This window comes from Mixophyes fleayi, chromosome 5 (genome assembly GCF_038048845.1).
Source record: "Mixophyes fleayi isolate aMixFle1 chromosome 5, aMixFle1.hap1, whole genome shotgun sequence".
NCBI classification, from domain to species: Eukaryota; Metazoa; Chordata; class Amphibia; order Anura; family Limnodynastidae; genus Mixophyes; species Mixophyes fleayi.
In genome coordinates this window covers 188,059,856-188,083,525 of record NC_134406.1, presented here as the reverse complement: position 1 = coordinate 188,083,525, position 23,670 = coordinate 188,059,856, and the positions used below count along the sequence as shown (strand labels likewise).

The window sequence follows — 23,670 nt, the reverse complement described above, 5'->3', positions numbered from 1 at the left end:
ATGAAAACTGTCTGACGCTGGAACATGGCAATTTCCAGATCAATGGAATGCAGGTACTATTTGCGGGACCGGAGCGTTACATTGGTCTTGCCACCACTTACTAAATAAGGGCAATAGGACCCCAATATCCTGTCCCACACTGGCACACAATGAGCACTTTTTGTTATCCACAGTTTAAAAGGCACATACCAGACTTGCTATACAAATGTATTCACCATTCACACCTCAGCAATGAAAGGATTTAGCATGGTCAAGTAATCTTATCTCTTCTACACAGGCAATCTTTGTTTAGATAATAAATAAGGACATGGCTATTACATTTTTAGATTTAATATACAACATGCACAATGCTTACAGGTTATTAAAAACAACTATGATGACATGACATACATGACAAGCAAAATAGTTTAAAATAAAGGGAATACATTCAGAGTATAGCTTACAGATAAGTGGTATATTCTGGTCAAGGTTAATTGGAGTGAAGATGGAAAGCTTATCAATAATGATTGATTTCCCAATAGACACAAATACTTGATAGCTTATTTGTACACTGAAATTTAAAGTTGATATTTGTGTGCTACATGAAAAAACAGTCAGTATTTAACTTATGTGCAATGTAGTATGGTTTTGTCCAGGAGACTTAAATAAGAAACTTCTTAATTTAAGTTCCTTAATGAATCAGGCCCCTTGTCTTCCCTTACCACCCCCTTTCCCTTCCCTGGTCCCTTCCCCGTTCCTACATTTATACAGAAAAATCCAACAACATTGTACTTTTCCCAGCCTGGATTCCAGGATTAGATTCAGATCCAGGCATTACCTGTCAGAAGCAGGTTTACTATATTTCACTATTGCAATGTTATTTTGGAAAATGCTCCCTACTCTTCGAATATATTTAGTAGCACATGTATAGACTTTAGCTATATAAATATTTTTTTTTTATTTAGAAGTCCAATATCTAATGACAATTGTTTTTCACTTTATGTTCCTGTTCTTGTCGAAAATAAACAGATTTAAATAATGCACCGGCTGTACATCTGCCACCACAAAACAGCGGGAAAAAAAATTTAAAACCATAATAAAAGTCTAAACTACCCCCCCTCTTCCCCCCTCCCAAAACACATAAAAACCTGTGCTGGCAGCTGGCAGACCTGCAGGCCCCTGGCATACAAAGGGTTTAAGAAAAAAAAGTGTGTCCCCCCCGCTCCCCAATCAGATTAACCCTAGTGCTGGTACTAGCATAGACGGGGGACAAAAAAGCATGCACCCCTTGATTTTCCTAGCACCAGCACTAGGCTGTGAGAACCCGCATCGTGGGGTCCTCCTGCCATGATGTCAACCAGTCCCAGGCTGCTCAGCATAGGGCTGCATTCCCTAGGGAGAAGGAGTCCGCAAAAAAATGTCTGTGCTGAAAGCACTCGGACTCTTCCTACACTCCTGTGCGGTGGGTGTAGGGTATTATAAGGGTTAAATGTTAGAAATACACTGTTTTGAGTTGGTGCACTACAGGTCCCAGCATCCCCAGGCTGCCATTAACAGTCTGCGCATGCTGGTGCTTGTAGTACTACAAGTACCCAAATACTCATGGCAGCCAGGGCCACTGCGACCTGTAGTGCACCAACCCAAAATTTAAATAACTCGCACATAAAACCCCCAATAATACTTACCAACATCTGTGCTCTTCATCTGTTAACTATTCAAATCTTGTAAGCTGTAATGGATCCAAATCTTACATAAAATAAAAAGCCATAACAAAATTCCAAAGGTCCTGTATGAGCACCCACCACATAATGAAAATATTAAAGACGCAAGGTCTATTTATAACCTAGGGGCTTTCCCACTGACGGCGTGGGAACGCTCTAGGTTATAAACAGATTATGTCAACATAACGTGTTTTAGGTGCCCCCTAGCAATTGGTGCCCTAGGCAACTGCTTGGGTTCACCTAATGGTAATACCGACCCTGATTAGCACACCTAATAATTCAGTATATGAGTGTCAATAGCAAACCAACCATTGACTAACTGAGGCAGGGTTTAGCACAGTGATATACAGGAATTCCAGACACAGCACGACTCAATTTATGTAACTGTGGAGAGGATAGTTATTTTAAAAAATCTGAATTAGAAGGATGTGTAACTGTTATTTCAAATGCAAATATTATGTGTATTTGTCTTGTGTCATGTGCAAATGAAAACCAAAATGGTAACTACCTAACTACCTATTTTAGGTAAAATTTAGGTAATTTACCTAATTTAGTTTACCTAATTTAGCTTAATTAGGTAAACTACCTATTTTAAAAAAAACAAACAAAACACATGTAGCACGGTGGCTAAGTGGTTAACACTTCTGCTTCACAGCAATGAGTTCAATTCCCAACCATGGCCTTATCTATGAGAAGTTTGTATGTTCTCCCCATGTTTTCGTGGGTTTCCTCCCACACTCCAAAAAACATACTGACTGCTAACAAAAATTGACCCTAGCATGTGTGTCTCTGTGTGTGTGTGTGTTTGGAAGTTTAGACTGTAAGCCCCAATGGGGCAGGGACTGATGTGAGTGAGTTCTTTGTACAGCGCTGCAGAATTAGTGGCGCTATATAAATAAATGGTGATGATGACGATAATATAGCGTCATTTACATTAGGGCTTAAGGGCACCCTCTTTTAAAAGAGGAGAGTCCACTCTTTCAAATGATGTGGACCCTTAGAAGTTATTTTCTGATAAAAATAACACCCAGTTAAGTCCAGCAACTGTTACAAAACTCAGATCTCCCCCTTTCTGACTTATGCATTTGAAAGAGGGGAGTCTCTCTTTACCTATTACAGAGGTTATAGACCTACTGAATCGCCGCCAAATAGCGCTCACACCTTACACACTTCAGGTTTGCCACCACCTATTGAATATGGGCAATAGGACCCCAATATATTGTCCCACACTGGCACACAAGGCTTCTAGCTGCTCACTGACTAGCAAGACCCACACCAGCAAGCAAAGGGTTAACTCTTCACACCTCCAGACTGTTACACAAATGTAAATACAAGTACGCACAGTTTGTTAATCAAATGTATCAACAAATCACACACTGGCATTCAAACTTGGTCGAGCTATATTCTTCTTAACAGGCTAATGAATTCATTAGAATATCAAGGAAGCCACATATTAAATTATAGATTTAATATACAAAAGTACAGGGCATACAGATATAAAAATAATAATGAATAAACAATTAATAGATTGATATAACAAGCAAAACAGTTTAAAATAAAAGGGGTTGGCTTCAAAGTGTCACTTACATGAATTGCATACTCTGTGCCATGGGAAATTGGCAAGGAAGATGAACAGCTTATGAATGTGAATTGATTTCCCAAAGTCTGACAATTTGTTGTAACTGGTCTCAGTTTTTTAAAGACACTTCCACACCTGTCCCCGCACCCTGGGGATTTTTTCAATCCCCATTTGCATGTTGCCTGATTTACTACCCAATTCTACTATGTGACCTAACTTTTCTGTGGCGCGTCACACAGACCCAATTTCATATTAACAAATCCCTTATTAATCTCTTCATCTTTTGATACCAAATATGATGACATTTTGACATTGTGACATATCTTTTCCAAAACTATTTGATTTTAGCTGTTTCTGGATACCACCCGTACCCGTTTTTCACAACCCTGGTGTGATTTCTGCTCCTCAGTATGGAGAAGCACCCGGATTTCCCAAAATATGAACTATGAAGACATTTTCCTTGGAAGTCCATATTTCTATATACCTGTTTAGGCCTTCAAAATGCTGCCTTGGGCTGCAAGGATGTCCAGCTGTGACCGGCCCCACAAAGTCTTTTCAGGAGTCCAAAAACTAACTTGTGTCAGGATATACTGACACAATACTGACTTGACTGTCAGTCTCCCCTCACCTCCTGTTTACCTTTAGCCTTCCGCCTCCTCTCTCCATTTCGTCACTTGACTCCTGCCCCCATCTTTCCTCTTCTCTAGTTAATCCTCTTCTCAATCTCTCCCTTGATCCTGCAAGTAGTTCCCCACTCTACTGGGCACTGGTGTAAACACTTTTTCACTTTTTGTCCTGTGCTCCTTTCTCTGCTAAGCTAGTATTTAGTTAAACTTTTTGCACTTTGGTTTTACTGCACTTTGCTTCTGTACTACCCCGTATGCCATGTATCGCTTTCCTGTACTGTTTTCCCATGATCTATGTACGGCCCTTGGTGGCGCCTCATAAATAAAAAATAATAATAATAATAGGTATGTCTAGTTTTCTAAATGGTATTGTAACGGATTAGCTGGATTCGATACTAATCTTGATTAGCGCTGGCTTACCAGAGGTGCGGAGTCTCCCCGGTGTTCGCCAAAAACCGCTGCAAGGTGGGATGGGCTAAGCTGCTGGGAGTCGCAGGTCGCGGTCCTCAGGCTCGCCTCAGGATGTAGTATAGCGGGAGCTGCAGCAAGTAGAGAGAACGTAGTCAGACAGCCAGGACTGGTACACAGGGAAGCAATGAGGTACAGAAGCAACGAGCAGGCTCAGCGTGAGGAATATCCGAGGTACAGGGCAGAGGCGAAGAAACGTCAGACAATCTGGGTCAGGGTCACAAGCAATAAAGAAGAGTCAGCTAGCAGTGTCGGTACACGGGGCAGGAGATCCAGGGTAGTAATACAGGCAGGTACTGGTACACAGGAATACAACAGGGATTGCAAGCACCAAGATCCACGAGAAAAACAGGAGCCATGAAGCAGGATGTTTAAATACCAGCAGAGATTTCAAAACTTCGCCCCGAGATGTGGTCATGTCACCGCCAAACCCGGAAGTGCGGCTTCCGAGACAGATGGAGTGGCGGGTGAACGAAGGAGAAAGTAAGTTCATAACAGTACCCCTACCCTAAAGGTGGACTCCGGACATCTAAAAAGGTTCAGGAAGAATTTTTCTAATGGAAAAGTTTGAGTAGACGGGGGGCATGAAGGTCGGCAGCTCTTACCCAGGAGTGTTTCTCAGAACCGTTGCCCTTCCAGTCCACCAGAAATTGTACGGAACCTCTGATTTTACGAGAGTCCAGAATTTGTTTTACCTCATATTCTATCTGGTCCAGATCAACAACAGTAGGTGGAGCCCTGGAAGGAGTGGAAAACTTGTTGGTAACCACCGGTTTCAACAAGGAAACAATGAAAAACATCTGTTATACGCAGAGAATGAGGCAGACTTAATCTAAAGGCTACTTGATTAATGACCTCAGAAATAGCAAAAGGGCCATTGAACTTGGGAGTGATTTTTTTGCTGGGGACTCTCAAACAAATATTTTGGGTGGATAGCTATACCCTGTCACCGATAGTCAAGTTTGGCCCCGCTCTTCTCCTCTTATTGTAAGCTTCCTTAGAACGAATGGTAGCTCTTTTTAGGTTTATCTTGGTTTGTTCCCAGATATGAGAGAAGTTGCGAAATAATGAATCCACTGCTGGAACTTCAGAAGGTGATATTTGAGAGAAGGTAGGTAGTTTAGGGTGACAGCCATAAAGGACAAAAAAGGGAAAGTTAGAAATGGCCTTGTGGAAATGATTGTTGTGGGCGATCTCATGGGAGGAGTCACATGGAATCCACCCAGTTATCTTGATTAGCCGAAATAAATATTCTTAACATTTTTTCCAAACTCCTGGTTAGTTCTTTCCATCAGACCATTGGACTGGGGGTGGTATGCGGAGGAAAAATCGAGTTTGATCCCAGATTTGTTACAAAAGGATCTCCAGAATTTGGATATGAACTGGGATCCTCGATCGTAAACAATGTGTTGAGGACAACCACGGAGGCGGAATATCTCCTTAATAAAAATATCGGCTAAGGAGGAGAAAGATGGAAGGCCTCTGAGAGAAATAAAGTGGGATGTTTTAGAGAAGCGATCCGTGACCACCAAGATTACTGTACAGGTAAAATGTGACGGGAAAAGAATCCACAAGGACGAAGTTTGCCAGAAAAATCCCCTTGTGAAAGCACCGCTCCTGTAACTACAGAGGACTCATCCACTTCCAGGACACAAGGACGTGAGCAATCAGGTTGTTGGAGATGCGAGCCGAGGGGAAGAGCGGGCGTTTGGAAATTGGGAGCCAGGTGAACCATACTGCGATGGGATTGTTCCCTCTCGGAATTATATTCCTTGAAACGTAGATCAATCTTAACACAGAGGGATATGAGATTGTCCAGTGATGCCAGCTCGTCCTTTATACGGTCATAAAGACCCTGCCAGAAAGTAGCCACGAGAGCCTCATTGTTCCAGCGGAGCTCAGAAGCCATAGTTCTGAATTGGACCGCATATTGACCCACAGACTGGGTTCCCTGGTGCAGACGCAATAAGCCAGTGGCAGGGTTAGATACCCTCTCCGGTTCATCGAAGATCCTTTTGAATGTAGACAGGAAGGTAGAAAAGTTAAGCAGAATGGGGTTGTTCCTCTTCCATAAAGGTGAGGCCCAAGCCAGGGCTTGACCAGACAGGAGCAAGATCACGTAGGCCACCTTGGCTTTCTCAGAAGGAAAATTCCCCGGCAGTGTTAGGTTGCTAGTGGTCAGATAACAAACCTGCAGAATGGACTGGCGGAGGTCTTCGCCTATAGCAGCCGCCTTTCCCGTAGAGCTAGACGCGCTCACAGGTACTCGGATGCCCCCAGGACTTAACCCCAATGTAGTGTAGGTTTGTTATACTAACCGCAGCGCAGACCTGGAGATTGTACAGATGGTAAGGGATGGTCAGACCAAAGCCAAGGTCAGGGGTCACTTGCAAGGTAGAATAGTCAGAAAACACGCCAAGGGTCGGGGCCACGAGCAAATCGGTAGAATCCAAGGTTCAAGCCAAAAGGTCAGGGTCACAGGCAATAAGGCAAAATCCAGTAAACAGCCAAAAGGGTCAAAACAGGAATCCAGCAGAATATCAGAGCAGGTCAGCACAAGAAACACACTAGGACGCTATAACCGGCAGGGAGGCTAAGCCCTCCCTGCCTTATATACCAAAAGTAGCCAATCAGGGCTTAGCCCTGTAACAAACTTCAGGCCCTGGCTGCTAATTGATTGCTTTATTAATCAGCCCACAGACTGTATTTAGCGCATTGCGCCCGGCTGCAGCACTTGCCGGAGCGCAGCGCTTAACACCCTCAGCGTCCAGCCATTGCCTTGGCAACGGTCGGACCTGAGTAACTGGAAATGATGCCCCGGTCATCATGGCAACGGACGGGGACGTCCGTACAGAGAGGAGGAGAGTCGCAGCGGTGCCCGTGGCTGCCATGGCTCCTGACAGGCAGAAGCTAAAACTGAATGGAGCATTGGTGCAGGAATCCTCTACATAGTTTAGGATCCCCATCAAATTTAGGAGGATTAGGTATCCGCAACTGAAAGGAAGCAGCTGTCGCTGTGGGCGGAGGTTCAGGGTCAGCAACCACGGGTGCAGGAGGTCCGGTAGCCACTAAAGTATTCTGAATCGTATCCATCCGGGACGATAAGCTCTGGAGAAATTTTAGAAGTTGCTCTTGATTAGCTTCTTGTTTCTCCACTCTTCCTACCAAGTGCTCCAGAAGGTGTTTGGAACCCCAACAATCTGCACCACAATACCCGGAGTCTACTCTGAAGTCTGGTGTTCGCTGGAGCCCCTAGTGGTGGGGACAGACTTGGCTGCAGACAACAAAGGGTCGTGAATTGCGTGCTGACTGTGGAGAACCCAGGCGAGTGAAGTGAGGGTCCAGCAGAAGTCCAATAGGAGATGGGCAAGCCAGCAGAGTCGGTATCCAGGCAGAAGATCAGGGGTCACAGGCAAACAATCGTAGTAAATAGCCAGGCAGAAGATCAGGGGTCACAAGCAATAATCGTAGTCAATGTCCAGGCAGAGGGTCAAAAGGTCACAGGCAATCAAAAGGAGTCAGGAAACAGGCAAAGGTCGGCAGTAGTAAATAAATCCAAAGTCACCAGAGCAAATAACAGGAGCAGGCTAAGCACAGCAAGCTGGAACTATAACCGGCAGGGAAGGATTGCCCTTCCCTGCCTTAAATACTAACCCTGGCCAATGAGAGGAAGGCAGCCCCGGGGAGCATAATTAGCCAGCTGGCTTTCTTCTTATTTGCGCATGCGCCCGGCTGTCCTGCATGCCGAAGCGCAGCGCAGGAGTCTGAATGCGTCCTGACCGTTGCCTTGGCAATGGCCGGGACGACCCGGAAGTGAAGTCCCGGTCGTCATGACGACGGCCGGGACATGAGGGCGGAGAGTCGCGGCAGTGCCCAAAACCGCTGCGGCTCGTGACAGTACCCCCCCCTTGAGGAGGGGTCAAGGAACCCCGACAACCTGGTTTTCCGGGAAATTTTTTAAAGAATTCCGTGAGTAACCTATCTGAATGTAGGTTTCTTTGCGGTACCCATGACCGTTTCTCGGGACCGTACCCCTTCCAATCGACTAAGTAGTGAACTTGGCCTTGGACCTTTTTTGAATCCAGGATTTTTTCCACTATGAATTCTTGATGTCCATCCACCGAGACTGGTTGAGGTTTGGATTTTTTGGCAGGTTTCAATAAAGAGCAGTGAAATGTACTGGGGATCTTTAAGGATTCCGGAAGTTTTAGTTTGAAGGCCACTGGATTAATTTGCTTTAGGATGGTAAATGGACCAATAAATTTGGGTCCTAATTTCTTACATGGCTGACGGAGTCTTATATTCAGAGTAGAGAGCCACACAGAATCCCCAACCTTGAATGAACAAGCGGAACGATGTAAATCAGCAAAAACCTTGGACCTAAAGGAAGCCTGAAGTAACGACTGATGCACAGACTTCCATATCTTCCTAAGGCGGATGGCCGTGGCTCTGGTTTCAAGTGGTTTATCGGTGGATAGTGAGGATAAAGAGTTGGCTCTGGGATGGTACCCCAGGTTACAATAAAAAGGAGAATACTGTGAAGACGTGTGGCATGCGTTGTTGTACGCAAATTCGGCCCATGGAAGGAGGTCAGCCCAATTATCATGGTGTTTAGAAATATATAGTCGAAGGTATTGCTCTAAGGATTGATTCACCCTTTCGGTTTGTCCGTTTGATTGCGGGTGATAGGCTGATGACAAACTGAGGCTGATGCCTAGGAGTGAGCAAAAGGCTTTCCAGAAGACTGCAATGAATTGTGAGCCCCGGTCTGACACGATATCTTCTGGTAGTCCATGGTGACAGAATATATATTTGATGAACAAGGTGGCCAAAGAACGAGCGGAAGGTAACTTGGTTAAAGGAATAAAATGGGCCATTTTGCTGAACCGGTTTACGGTTACCCAGATGGTGTTACACCCAGAGGATAAAGGTAAGTCCACGATGAAGTCCATGGATACATGGGTCCAAGGCCTGACCGGCACAGGTAACGGCAGTAATGGCCCAGAAGGGGAATTTCGGGAAACCTTGTTCTCGGAGCACAGGTCACAGGATAAAATATACTCTTTTTACATCTTTAGATAATGATGGCCACCAGACCGTACGAGATACAATTTCAATGGTTTTAGCAATACCGGGATGTCCAGAAATCTTGTTATCATGACACTGGGAGAGGACTGATCCCCGGAGGTGCACTGGCACGAATAGTTTCCCCTCTGGGGTTTCGGAAGGTGCCTGTGGTTGACATTGCTGAAGGGTTTTACCCAATTCCTGTGTGAAGGCAACCAAAATAGAGGAAGTAGGAATAATGGAACAGGGCTCAGAAGCTGGAATTTGAGCAGAGATAAAGCTGCGGGACAGGGCATCCGCCCTAAGGTTCTTTGAACCGGGCCGGAAAGTAATAATGAAATGGAAGCGAGCGAAGAAGAGGGACCACCGTGCTTGCCGGGAATTTAATCTCTTAGCTGACTCAATATAGGACAAGTTCTTATGGTCCGTATATATTGTAATAGTATGTTTTGCTCCTTCAAGCCAGTGGCGCCATTCTTCTAGTGCCCATTTGATGGCCAGCAATTCACGATTGCCCACGTTGTAATGTTCTTCCGCGGAAGAGAATTTCCGAGACAGATAGGCACAAAGATGAAAACGGTGGTCTTTAAGATCCTTTTGAGACAATACGGCTCCAACTCCCACATCAGAAGCATCGACTTCAACAATAAAGGGGAGGTCAGGATTAGGATGTCTCAGGACTGGAGCAGACATAAAAGCACTTTCAAGGTTTCAAAGGCGGAAACTGCAGTAGATGGCCAAACTTTAGGATCGGCACCCTTACGGGTCAGGGCTGTGATGGGAGCGACAAGGACGGAAAAAGCACTGATGAACTTCCTATAATAATTAGCGAATCCCAGGAACCTTTGGATGGCTTTTAAATTAGAGGGTTGTACCCAATAGAGGATAGCCTGCACTTTAGTGGGGTCCATGGCAAAGCCTTCTGGAGAGATGACATATCCTAGAAAAACGACTTTGGAGACTTCGAAGTCACATTTTTCTAGTTTCGCGTATAGATGATGCTGACGCAGCTTCAGAAGCACCTGTCGGACATGTCCCCGATGTTGTTCCAACGAGCGGGAGTAAATCAGTATGTCATCCAGATAGACCACGACAAAAGAACCCAGGAATTCACGAAGAACATCGTTGATCAGATCTTGAAATACTGCTGGAGCATTGCTGAGACCAAAGGGCATAACTAAGTACTCGCAATGGCCCGTTTGAGTATTAAACGCAGTTTTCCATTCATCACCACTACGGATACGTATCAAATTGTAGGCCCCTCGTAGGTCAATCTTAGAATAAACTGTAGCTCCCTTTAGTTGGTCGAAGATAGCTGAGATCAGTGGCAAAGGATATGTATTTTTAATGGTTATTTTATTTAACCCTCGGTAATCAATACAAGGCCTAAGCCCACCGTCTTTCTTAGCCACAAAGAAGAAGCCTGCTCCGGCGGGAGACTTGGAGGGCCGAATAAAGCCTTTCTGTAGGTTCTCCGTCACATATAATTCCATGGCTTGGGTCTCTGGAATAGATAAGGCATATAGTCTCCCCTTTGGCAAACTAGAACCAGGGACAAGGTCAATAGCACAGTCGTACTCCCGGTGTGGAGGAAGAACATCGGCCTCTTTCTTAGAGAAGACGTCAGCGAATTCACTGTAGTGAAAAGGCAACCGCTCCGGACAGACCTGAGTAATTCTGAGTGGTAGAGACAAGCATGAAAAAGAAGAACATTGAGGACCCCACTTGATAATTTCGCCCTTGGTCCAGTCGATACAAGGATTGTGAAGAACAAGCCAGGGATGACCCAGAATTAGAGGAACCGAAGGGCAATCAATAAGATATAGGGAGATAAGTTTGGAGTGAAGGGCACCCACCTTTAACTGTAGAGAAGGCGAACGAAAATATATCTCACCCTTATCTAGACGATTTCCATCCAATCCAACGACAGTAATGACGGATTCCAGAGGAACGGCTACGAAACCCAAGGACCGGGCGAGGGCCAAATCCAAAAAGTTCCCGGGAGCTCCTGTCACTCACCGGACTGTGAGTGCTACTTCTAAGGTAGCTAGGAACCGTGTCCGTCCATTATAATGAGGTACTGCGCATGTGCAGTCCCTTTTAACCTTCAGTTCTGTTCCTTTAACTTAATTGGCTGATCAGGCAACACTCCCTATATTAAGCACCTGTGGTCAATACCACGTTGCCTGATCTTGGAGTCTCATTCCTCATGAGTCTCTGAAGGTGTTCCAGTGCCTGCTCGTGTGTTCAGCTGATGCTGATTCCTGTTTGCCGTTTGTGGTTTCCAGACCACTTCTATTCCTCATGTTCCTAGTGTCTTCAGCAGCTGATTCCTATCCGCTGCCTCCGTATATCTACAGTTACAGATTACTGCAAACTCTCCTGTGTTTCATCGTGACTCCAGCAGCTGATTCCTATCCGCTGTCTCCGTATATCTACAGTTACAGATTGCTTCAAACTCTCCTGTGTTACATCGCTACTGTTCCAGCTGATTCCTGTTAGCTACTTCAGCGTGTCTACAGAGTCCTGCTCGTCTTAGCGCTCCAGTCTGCATTCTACCTGCCGTCAGCTAACCCGCTGCCTACTGCTTCTACAGTGTGTCCATTTGTGTCAACTTGCCTGTTAGCATTGAGTCTACGCTCATCGGCTTCCAGCTCTGCTACATCGCTTCAACTCTCCCGTGGTCTCCTGCTGTTCAATTCGATATACTACTGCTTCCTGAGTATTTGTCGTCCTTGCTGGCCTACCTACAGTGCGCTGCACCTACCTGCCGCTTCCATTCTGCAAGGACTTCTCATCTCGTCTGTTCCCTGCCGCTCAGGTATCCCTGCAGCTATCTCTAACAGCCTGCTCATCTGAACCACGGTATGCATACTTCTCATTGACTGTGCTGGTGTATTGCATATCCATCTGGACTGAGTTGTTCTCCTCCGGAGTTTCCATCCTCTGAGACTATTGCTATTATTGACTGTGTTTCCTTTTGCTGGACTATTCTAGTGACTTTGTTTATCTGTGCAGTGCTGTTCATTCATTATTATTATTGTGTGCAGTTCAACGTGGGATCAAGTTCAGTGTACCCGTGTAGACTCTGCATTGCATTTATCTCCTCGTGTCCTTCCTCACATATATATTCAGTGGTACAACTTGCTAGAGGCAAACCACTGATTCCTGTTTCCCTGTGTCACCAGTTGCATATATCCTCTCACATAAGCAGTGGTACAACTTGCTACACGCAAACCACTGACTTCCCCGTTACCTTCACCTGGATTCCATTCCTTCACTACAGACAGCGGTACAACTTGCTATACGCAGACCGCTGACTTCCACCTCCTTATTACTCCTGGACATTCTTCTCACTATAGCAGTGGTACAACTTGCCGTGCGCAGACCACTGACTACCCTCACGTGTCCTTGTCCATCCAGATCCTCGTGTTCAGTTACCTATTGTTTACCAGTGCTGCTAGTCATAGACTTTCTGAGCATTCTCTAACCATCTGCTGTTTCCAGTTCCATTATCACCCTGCCATCAGAGTATCATATACCAACTCAACTGCTCTGATAAGACCATCAGCGGGTGATACTGGGTAAAGACTCCTAGTGCCCGTGACAGCTCCACTGTCCACAAATGCTGGAATGGAAACGTCTTGTCCGTTCACTGTGAGTTGAGCAGGTACAAGTAAAGAATTGTTTGGAGAGATGACTTGTAGGCCTAAATGGACACTCTCCATGTTCACTTGGCCTGGTCTTTTCCTGGCTTAACGGGGCAGGAACAGAGCAGATGGCCCTTTCCTCCACAGTATAAGCAGAGACCCAAGGTGCGCCTTCGGGTACGTTCCTCAGATGACAGTTGATACGCTCCCAATTGCATAGGTTCAACCTGATCCACGGAGGCAACTTGAGGAGGCATAGGAGAATAAGTTGAAGTGTCTTCCTTCTCAGCTTTTCTTTCCTTATATCTCCTGTCAATCCGAATGGCCAATTTCATGAGTTCCTCGAGGGTTTCCGCAATGGGATACTGGACTAGGGAGTCCTTAATTTGATCAGAGAGACCCAAGCGAAATTGACTGCGAAGAGCTGGGTCATTCCAAGCACAGTCTGAAGACCACCGCCTGAAGTTGGAACAATACTCTTCAGCGGAACGTCGTCCTTGCTTTAATGATCGAAGCTGTGCTTCAGCAGAAGCCACTCGGTCCGGGTCATCATAGATTAAACCAAGAGCTTCGAAAAAGGCATCTACGGACTGCAACTGAGGACAATTGGGTTCCAGGCTAAATGCCCAAGATTGGGGATCCCCTTGTAGAAGAGAGATGATTATCCCCACTCTTTGCTGTGGGGACCCGGATGACAGTGGTCTCAACTTAAAGTAAAGTTTACAACTTTCACGGAAGTTACGGAAGCCCCTGCGATCTCCCGAAAACCGGTCTGGAAGATGCATCTTGGGTTCCACAACAGGAGACTGAGCAGCTTGTGAGGCTTGGGACGCCTGTTCCTGGGCAGCCTGTCGCTGGGACAATTCCTGGACCATTTGAGACAGGGTCTGGATCTGTCCTGCCAATACTTGAGCTGGACTTGGTTCCATCAAACTGGTGTCAGTAATATCACTCACTTCAAAATTTTTGGCCGATTATAATGTTAGGAACCCCAACAATCTGCACCACAATACCCGGAGTCTACTCTGAAGTCTGGTGTTCGCTGGAGCCCCTAGTGGTGGGGACAGACTTGGCTGCAGACAACAAAGGGTCGTGAATTGCGTGCTGACTGTGGAGAACCCAGGCGAGTGAAGTGAGGGTCCAGCAGAAGTCCAATAGGAGATGGGCAAGCCAGCAGAGTCGGTATCCAGGCAGAAGATCAGGGGTCACAGGCAAACAATCGTAGTAAATAGCCAGGCAGAAGATTAGGGGTCACAAGCAATAATCGTAGTCAATGTCCAGGCAGAGGGTCAAAAGGTCACAGGCAATCAAACGGAGTCAGGAAACAGGCAAAGGTCGGAAGTAGTAAATAAATACAAAGTCACCAGAGCAAATAACAGGAGCAGGCTAAGTACAGCAAGCTGGAACTATAACCGGCAGGGAAGGATTGCCCTTCCCTGCCTTAAATACTAACCCTGGCCAATGAGAGGAAGGCAGCCCCGGGGAGCATAATTAGCCAGCTGGCTTTCTTCTTATTTGCGCATGCGCCCGGCTGTCCTGCATGCCGGGGCGCAGCGCAGGAGTCTGAATGCGTCCTGACCGTTGCCTTGGCAACGGCTGGGACGACCCGGAAGTGAAGTCCCGGTCGTCATGACGACGGCCGGGACATGAGGGCGGAGAGTCGCGGCGGTGCCCAAAGCCGCCGCGGCTTGTGACAGAAGGTCCCTTGTCGCTGAATCCATGGTCAGAGCAAACTGTAATGGATTAGCTGGATTCGATACTAATCTTGATTAGCGCTGTCTTACCAGAAGTGCGCTGTCTAACAAACTCCCCGGTGTTCACCAAGAACCGCCGTAAGGCGGGATGGGCTTAACTGCCGGGAGTCGCAGGTCGCAGTCCTCAGGCTCGCCTCAAGATGTAGTATAGCGGGAGGTGCAGCAAGTAGAGAGAACGTAGTTTGACAGCTGGGACTGGTACACAGGGAAGCAATGAGGTACAGAATCAACGAGCAGGCTCAGCGTGAGGAATATCCAAGTTTGGTACACAGGCTGACGGCAGAGGTACAGGGCAGAGGCAAAGAAATGTTAGACGATCCAGATCAGGGTCACAAGCAATAAAGAAGAGTCAGCTAGCCTGGTCGGCTAGCTGATCCAGAGTAGTAATACCGGCAGGTACTGGTACACAGGAATACAACACAGGAGCTGCAAGCACCAAGATCCACGGAAGAACAGGAGCCAGGAAGCAGGTAAGTTGCTCTGACACTCAGAGTGAAGTTTAAATAGCAGAGATTTCAAAACCCCCGCTCTGAGTTGCAGTCATGTGACCGCCGAACCTGGATGTGCGGCTTCTGTGACAGACGGAGTAGCGGAGAAACGAAGGAGAAGGTAAGTCCATAACAGATATTGCTTGTTGGGCTACCTATATTATTCCTTCACATTATATGCATTTCATTCAAGACAGTGAAACAGCAAACAAAAATGCATCATCATTTTCAAACCACAATTTTGTTATGAAAACCTAAACCTGTTGTTTGCTGTTTTGGAAAGGTTATGCCAAAGTAAGAACCATAAAATATGTCTTGGTGGTGTTTTATCATCATCATCATTTATTTATATAGCGCCAACATATTCCGTAGCGCTTTACAATTGGGGACAAACATAGTAAACTAATAAACAAACTGGGTAAAACAGACAAAGAGGTGAGAATGCCCTGCTCGCAAGCTTACAATCTATGGGACAATGGGAGTTTGACACATGAGGCTAAGGCTAAGTCTACATTTTGCATTTCGGCCCAGCCAGGCTGCAAAGGTAAAGGTGACTCATAAGCTAAATGATTCTGTCACACAACACTGTTGGTCAGGAGGTAGTTGTCTTGTGTGAAATTGTGTAATGGGTGGTAATAGGGTAATGTAATGAGGTTAAGAGGGTGGTTGAGGAATATTATAAGCTTGTCTGAAGAGGTGTTTAGAAAATAAAATGCATGTGCACTTTCTTGCAATTTAAGTAAAAAAAACTCTCTTTTTGTGCCACTTGGAGTAGATTTTCTTTGCTGTGTTAGGAGGAATAAGCAAACTAATTGCATTTTCTTTTTGAGTATGTTTAAGAGAAAAGTTATAATTTGTGTGGGTAATGCATATACAAATTACTGATATTCATGTTGGAATGTGATCAACTCAAAAAGTGCCAATAGGCTAAGCACATTGATGAGAAGTCTCAGCGGCGAAGGTCTTAAAAACCCCATTCCGCAGTACAGTTTGTTTTGCCAAGGTGCAAAAAGGCACCATCCAGCTGGATTTACTTTTAGCTGTTAATGAGGCCCATAGCCAGAAATCAAGATTTTTAAGTAGTGCCCATTTGTCAAGCTCTAATTCATGATATTCTAAGGAGGCTCTACCCCAAAATGTTGCTTTCTGTGTATGAGTCCTTTTTGGAATAACATGAAGTAGACTACCATTTCTGTATGCAGCTTCTGAATTAATGTTCATGTTACATAGGATTGATAGTTGTAATTGGGATTTGGCCCAATATTTACAAACAGAAATAAAAAAAACTTTTTTGTGTGCTTGTGAACCAGTGTCACAGATATATCTGTTTATCTGTCACAAACATATCGCTGTCATATTCTTCAATATATAGCAATAAACAGAGATATAAATAATACACAGTATATCACATTAAACTGTACTTTAACATTTACAAACAAATGAATCACATATTTATAACATTTTGTTTAGATTCTACAGATGCTGTCTGGCTGAAAGTATGTCATTACTATTCCAAGGTTCAAAAGGATGCATCTGGGGCGTAGACTATGTGCTGCTGGGTGGATGACATCCTTGAATAGTGTAATTTGGAAAGGTGGATGCAAGGAGCATCGTGGGTGTGAGTTTGGAAGAGGTTTGACGTGTAGATAAATTTTGCTTGAGCAACACCATATCAATATTGTACAAAGAAAAGGAAATATACCGCACCAGGTGATCCTATAGTTCCCCAACCTTTTAGGAGAAAGGTTTAATCAAAAATTAGAACATATTTTTTATTTTTTATATGGTCAAATCTCCTAAAGGTGGTGCACCCACACAATTTAATATGCATAGGAAAAAGAGAACAGTGTGTGTATACAGGGCACTCTTGGAACTATAATATATAGTTCCAAGAGTGCCCTGTATACACACACTGTTCTTTTTTTCCTATGCAAATTTTGCTTAAGGTTGTCTTGTGTGAGTGTAGTAATGCAATACACTGATCTTCACTTGATTTTTATATTTTGGAGAAAATGCTTTCAGAGACGGATGCAAAGAACTCAGGAACAGCTGTGGATGATGTTGGAAATGTATTGCTTATTTTTAGTGCAAGGTCCTTCAAATCCTGTTGAAAAGAAACATTCATGTTGCTTTATTTCCTCTTTTGGCAGGATTTGAACATATTCTTCTTGCACATTATTTTATTCTTGCTCGGTATAAATAATAGAAATAGTAATTAGAATTTTTTAAAAATATGATAAATATTTCCGGTGTGCAGCTGTCATTAAACACTGAAATATAAACAAAGATAAGCACAACCATATCCTCCAATATAAATCAGTTGAAAATACTTCACTAGTCAGGGTTTTGATGACCCTAGCTCAGACTTCCTCAGTGCACACTAACATTTTCACTAACAGTGCCTTCCACCATTATTATATATACATTATTATATATACCAACCAGCAAAAGTTGCCCACATGATTTTATATATACAATATCTATATACTATATAGCCAGTGACAACAGTGCCCTTTGCTCCCCTCCACTGGTCCCCAAAAGATTAGTTTTGTCACTGTCAGACTCATATGGGAGGAGTTTCCCATAATTGAACGTAGAGTATACAGCCTTTTCTAGGTGACATCTGGCTATACGTAATTTAAATTTCATGTGCATATTTGTGCTTAATACTGCTGGTTGTGAGGAAGTGCACATGTGCAGCGATTATGTAAAAAGTCACATAGTAGATGTTTCTACAACTGAGCTTCTGCTCCATTTTCATTTTCTCCAAACTTGGCCTTCCCGCTCTCCGACCACCACCCTTTTTCCTTCAGCCTCACCTTACCTCATGCCCACCCAAATTCACATGCACACAGTGGCACCTAAAGCCTCTCTACCCAATCCACTTCTCACTTTCACTAAAACAACTACTTTCTCCTATGACTACTCTGTCTGCTCAGACTGCCTCTTTCTATCTTTGTTTCAGCATGAGACATCGCAGCTCCAGCCACACATATAGTCTCTATCGTTCCAAATCTCAACCATGGCACACCAAACAAACCCACCACCTGCAAAAGTGCTTTTGCACTGCTGAACACCACTGGCGGGAATCTTCCTCCGAAGCAGATTTTCCCCCAATATAAATTCAATGCCATTTCACTTATTAAGCAAAATACTTCACTTCTCTAATATCCACCAGTCTTCTAACCCCTGTCAACTCTTTGCCACCTTCAACTAACTTCTCTGCCTACCTACATCTCCTCCTCCACTGTCCACCACTTTGCCACCTATTGCAAAGACAAAATTGACATCTTTTGACAAGATATTTCTTCATGCTAATTTCAACACACCATATCCACCTTCCCCTACATCCCAATCCTCCCTCAGTTCACTCTCCAGTAACTGAAAATGAAGTCTCTGCACTCACCTAATCATTTGACTGTACAATCTGCCCCACCGACCCTATTCCCTTCCAGCGTCTCTGCTCCCTCGCCCCAACTACATGATCACCTCTAATCTCATCTCTTCAACCCGTCTCTTTTCTCTGGCACATTTCCATCCTTTCCTAAAGAAACCATATCTTGACCCAGCCAATCTCTCCAACTATTTCCTCCTCTGCTTTGCTTCCAAACTACTTGAGCAACTTATGTACAGCTGCCTATCTCTCCTCTCACTCCATTCTCAACTCTCTGCAATTGGGTTTCTGTTCCCAAGACTGCACTCACAAAAGTGATCAGTGATCTACTTACAGCAAGGTCTAAGGGTCACTTCTCTATACTCATCCTCATGAATGTCAGCTGCTTTCGACACTGTTGGTTATCATCTTCTTCTGCACATCCTTCACTCCAATGACCTTTGTGACACATTCTCTCCTTGTTCACTTCATGTCTAACCACTTATTTAGTGTCTCTAGATCTGGCACATCCTCCCCTCCACTACCACTATCTATTAGGGTCCCACAAGATTGTGTTCTCAGCACCAGCTTTTCTCACATTACATTTCTTCACTTGGGAATCCAATTTGCTCATTTTGACCTCCAGGACAACCTATGCTGATGACACCCAAATCTACCATAGCATTTCCAAAACAGAGCTTATATTCTTCAGCCTTGCCCAAGAACTCTGTAACAGGTAGTACCATGCCCCTACCAAAGTTGTCTACTCAAACAGTAAGACATTTTACATAAAAATAGTACTTACCTATGATATTGTATTATAAAAGCATTGAAGAATTCCATAGAAAATATTACATTTAAATTACAATGGTCATTGCTGCAATCAGAAACTGTAGATGGTCAAAATGGATATATTTTCTTCTTTTGGATGATGCAGAGTAACTCCATGATTCTTCTTTTTGTATATGCAGCTGTCTTCAAAAGAAATCTTCCATTGTGCCTATGTTGCACTAAAAATGAAAAAAAATGTCAAGATAAGCACTGGAACTTTTTGATTCAATGCTATCTGCCAGATTTAATGCTACCCACAATGGAGGCGTAGAGTCTAATGTGGTATAGGTCTTAGCAAGGGACCCCCACAATGAGGTATAGTCTCATTGCTGGGGTCAACGGCATATAGTGCAGAAACCAACCAATGGAAATACTGGAACAGATACGAGGAATAATGGAACAAATAGGAAGGCTGGTGCAGATTCCAGGAATAATGCTGGAGTGGATACCAGAAATGCTGAAACGGACACTTGGAATACTGGAACGCATAACAGGGACACTGGAACAGATAACGGAGGCCAAGCAATCTAAGCAGCAGTAACATGCAGAGATGCAAAGATATGGCACCATCTTGCCAGTGAACTGGGTTTAAGTAACTTAGGGAACAAGTAAGCGGAGAACTGGTTGAGATTGCCATCATGTGACCACATTTTTAAAAGACATCAGTGCTCCCATTAACCATTATGTAGTGTTGGGAACATTAGAAGACTACCCACCCTGCGGGAGAGAGAACTGAGCACCAGACCATGGTAAGTACTATTCACATACCCACAATACTTACACACTTTCTGCAAAGTGAGAGAGGAAAATCTCATAACCTATCTGTGCTACTGGGTGCTTTCACTATGGCTTCCGGCTCGCCTCCATTCCACTTTATTTTGTAAATAATAGTGAAAACATCTCCAAACAATAAGCAATAAATATTATACTGTAAATTATAAATATGTCACAAAATTGGAGAACAGAAGCTGTAGCTGGGATGGTATTGGAAGACTTTATTACAGGTTATACTTTTAGTAGGTACTTTACTGCAAACAGTCACAGGTACAGAGGTTATTGTATATTAAGTTCAGAGGATGGACATCACTGGCTGGAAGCCTTACTGAACTGGTAGGAAGAAAAGTGAAGCTGTGCAGGTAATGTCCAGGGTGAGCCGATAGCAAGACTGGAGTCACAGGAAACAGGACTGGTATGTCACAGATATAGCAGATACTGCTAATGCAGGTAACAAAATGGAAGCAATAAGATATACAGGCAATGCTACTGAGGACGAATTGGTAATAGGATTGGAGATGCAGAAAACTGGAATGGCCTGGCAATGGCATACTGAAGCCGCACAGGGGATCAAATAAAGAGCAGAGTTCAAAAACAAGCTGCGGTAAAGGGTCCCAGAATATCAGTAAGGAAATTTAGCAGCAGCTTCAGTCATTGCAATGCAAACACCAAACAATGACTTTGCCAAGCTCTGATACGAAAGGGTAACAAGGATAATCAGAGGCAGCTGGATAGTGGTGAACACAGACTGAGCAAACTCAGGGACCTAAATGAAAACTGACAGCTGAAGAAACACGGCGCATGCTCAGGGAACAGAAAACTGAAGCTAAAATCTCTTTTTTATTGACAAAATATATTGTGTGATGGGTAAAAGAAGAAAATACATAAAGGGAGATTTAGCCCGCACAACTGAATTTTTTAGATGTATGGAAAAGTGCATCACCTCTGTGACAACTGAAGACATACTATTCACACCAATAAATATTTGTGTATTAGACTGTGTAATATTGCTATATTATATAATATCTGAAATGACCATGGGCTTTTTAGTGCACATTTCAATAAACCTGTGAATGCCCTACAAGGCAAACTGATTCATGGAACATACACTAATAGTTGATTTCTGTAACAAATTGTGAGCACTCAGACACAACCATATGCTCCTCTCTGCTGTGCTGCCCAGTGGTAGAATTAGATAATGGTTGGAATTCTGATCAATTCACAATATGTTTTTTAATTGTGTCTGTTGATTATATATTCTATTCAAGTTTTACACATTTAGAAAAGGTCTTTAAGCTCTCACACGCAGGGCCTCTTTCCTTGTGCTTTCCTTTCTTCTTTCGTTGCACCTTCAGCCTGATCCTCATCATCTCTTAAACAACTGAATTTCGAAGTCCAAGGTTAAAAACATACTATTAATCAATTCATTACCTGCCACATAAGGAATGTTATTTATTTACTTGAATGTCAATATGTCAAGTATTATGTGGGGCATTCTTCACGCCTCCTTAATATACATATGTCTGAACACCTGTATAACATCAAAAAACCCACCCACTTTCCAAACATTTTAAGGAGATCCATAAATGCTCAGAAAAATGTTTCATACAATTTCTGGGAATCTCTGAGATTGAATTTGGCTGGAAAGATAAAGATATCAACACCAAATTAGCTAAAATAGAGATGGATTTACAGATTAAAAACTCTCATTCCAAATGAATTAAATGCCGATTTTGAATTACATTGGTTCCTGTAAAGCATTGTAATTACTGATTCACTATTATTCTCACATAAAAAATATTATCATCCCATTTTTGTTACTATTCACAATCAGCATTCACATTTGTGCACATTATTATCGTTAAAACCCACCATTATACTGGTAGGCAATGTCTTTTGCTCGTAAGCACAGTACTTAGATATTATAAGACACATGTGGATGACATGTTGTGTATACACAGCATGTGATCACAGTATTTTATTAAGGAGCGATGAATATAAAGCTAAAATTGTGTAAGTTGAGACTCTACGCAAATTGTTTGTGGATCAATGTGGGGATGTGTATTTTATGTTTTGCTAACAATATGTACTCACATTGATGTAAAAAGCTATTGCTCCACTTCTACATAATGTAATATATATAATGTTTACAAACAGCGTGTAACCATGCGACTAAGGAGCGAGGAGTATTTAAATTAAAGTCAAAGCAAAATTGTGTTAATGGTGATTCTTTATGGATACTCATTGCAGATTGATGACATTGGAGACATATTCCTACCTTGTATTGAGACCACTGATTCCGCGGTCTTCTGGTCCACAATCCATTTTTTAAAACCTTTCTAATTATTAAGTGTGAATATCTATTCACTTAAATCATCTATAAAGACCAATCACTTTGTATTAATATGACATTAAACCATATAGTAAATTCAATGTGACTACATATTGGATTTGATTGGAGTACATAGGTCACGTGATTTGTACCTCTTTGTTTACATTTTTATAATCGTTGTTTTATATTTAAATGTTGATTTTTTTGAATATAAGCTACATTTGCCTAAGTAGAGATCTAAATTTGCAATCGATTTGACTATGTTTGAAAGTTTAGTGTTTTTTAATATTTTTTTATCGATTTGTTTTAGTTGATACAAATCGATAAAGAGCGTCAGTGACTACAGATGTGATATTCCTTGAAAAAGACCCAGATAGGGTTGAAACGTGTTGGTTCAATCTACTGTATATCTTTGGACTTATCCCTCCTGCTTTGCTCCACAGCAACATGGTGGGGTATGGAATTCCGACAGTGGGAATGCCAGCACTTACCGTATTTCCCCATGTATAAGACGCACCCTTTTCCCCAAAATTTTGGGTCTAATAACTGGGTGCGTCTTATACAGGGGTAGTAGCACTTACCCTGTCAGATGACTCCTCTGTCCGGTAGAGTCTTCTCTCCGTCTGATCCTGATGCTGGAAACCCGATTAAGGTCCTCTCTGCGATGTCCGGATGTCCTTTCAGGACCTTGACAAGGTCCTGAAAGGCATTCTTTCAGGACCTTGAAATCCTGAAAGGATTGTCAAGGTCCTGAAAGGACATCCGGACATCGCAGAGAGGACATTAATCGGGTTTCCAGCATCAGGATCAGACGGAGAGAAGACAGAAGACTTTACCAGACAGAGGAAGCATCTGACTAGGGTAAGTCAGAATTCACTATAGTGTAGTCTCTCCTCTGTATAAGCTGCACAAATACTCTGTGAAAAAAGTGAGGATAATGTTTATCCTCAATTTTTTCACATGATTTATATAGGTGCGTCTTATACAGTGGAGCGTCCTATACATGGGGAAATACGGTAACTTGCTGA

At 43.5% G+C, this 23,670-nt stretch overlaps 1 long non-coding RNA gene across 1 annotated transcript in view; it reads left to right on the top strand.

Annotated features, from left to right (window-relative positions):
- LOC142157793 (uncharacterized) overlaps positions 1-23,309 on the top strand; it is a 28,409-nt gene extending 5,100 nt beyond the window's left edge. Inside the window, exon 3 of the long non-coding RNA XR_012692637.1 lies at positions 22,953-23,309. This is a non-coding gene — a long non-coding RNA (uncharacterized LOC142157793). The remainder of the gene's footprint in view (positions 1-22,952) is intronic.
- The last annotated feature ends 361 nt before the right edge of the window (positions 23,310-23,670 follow it).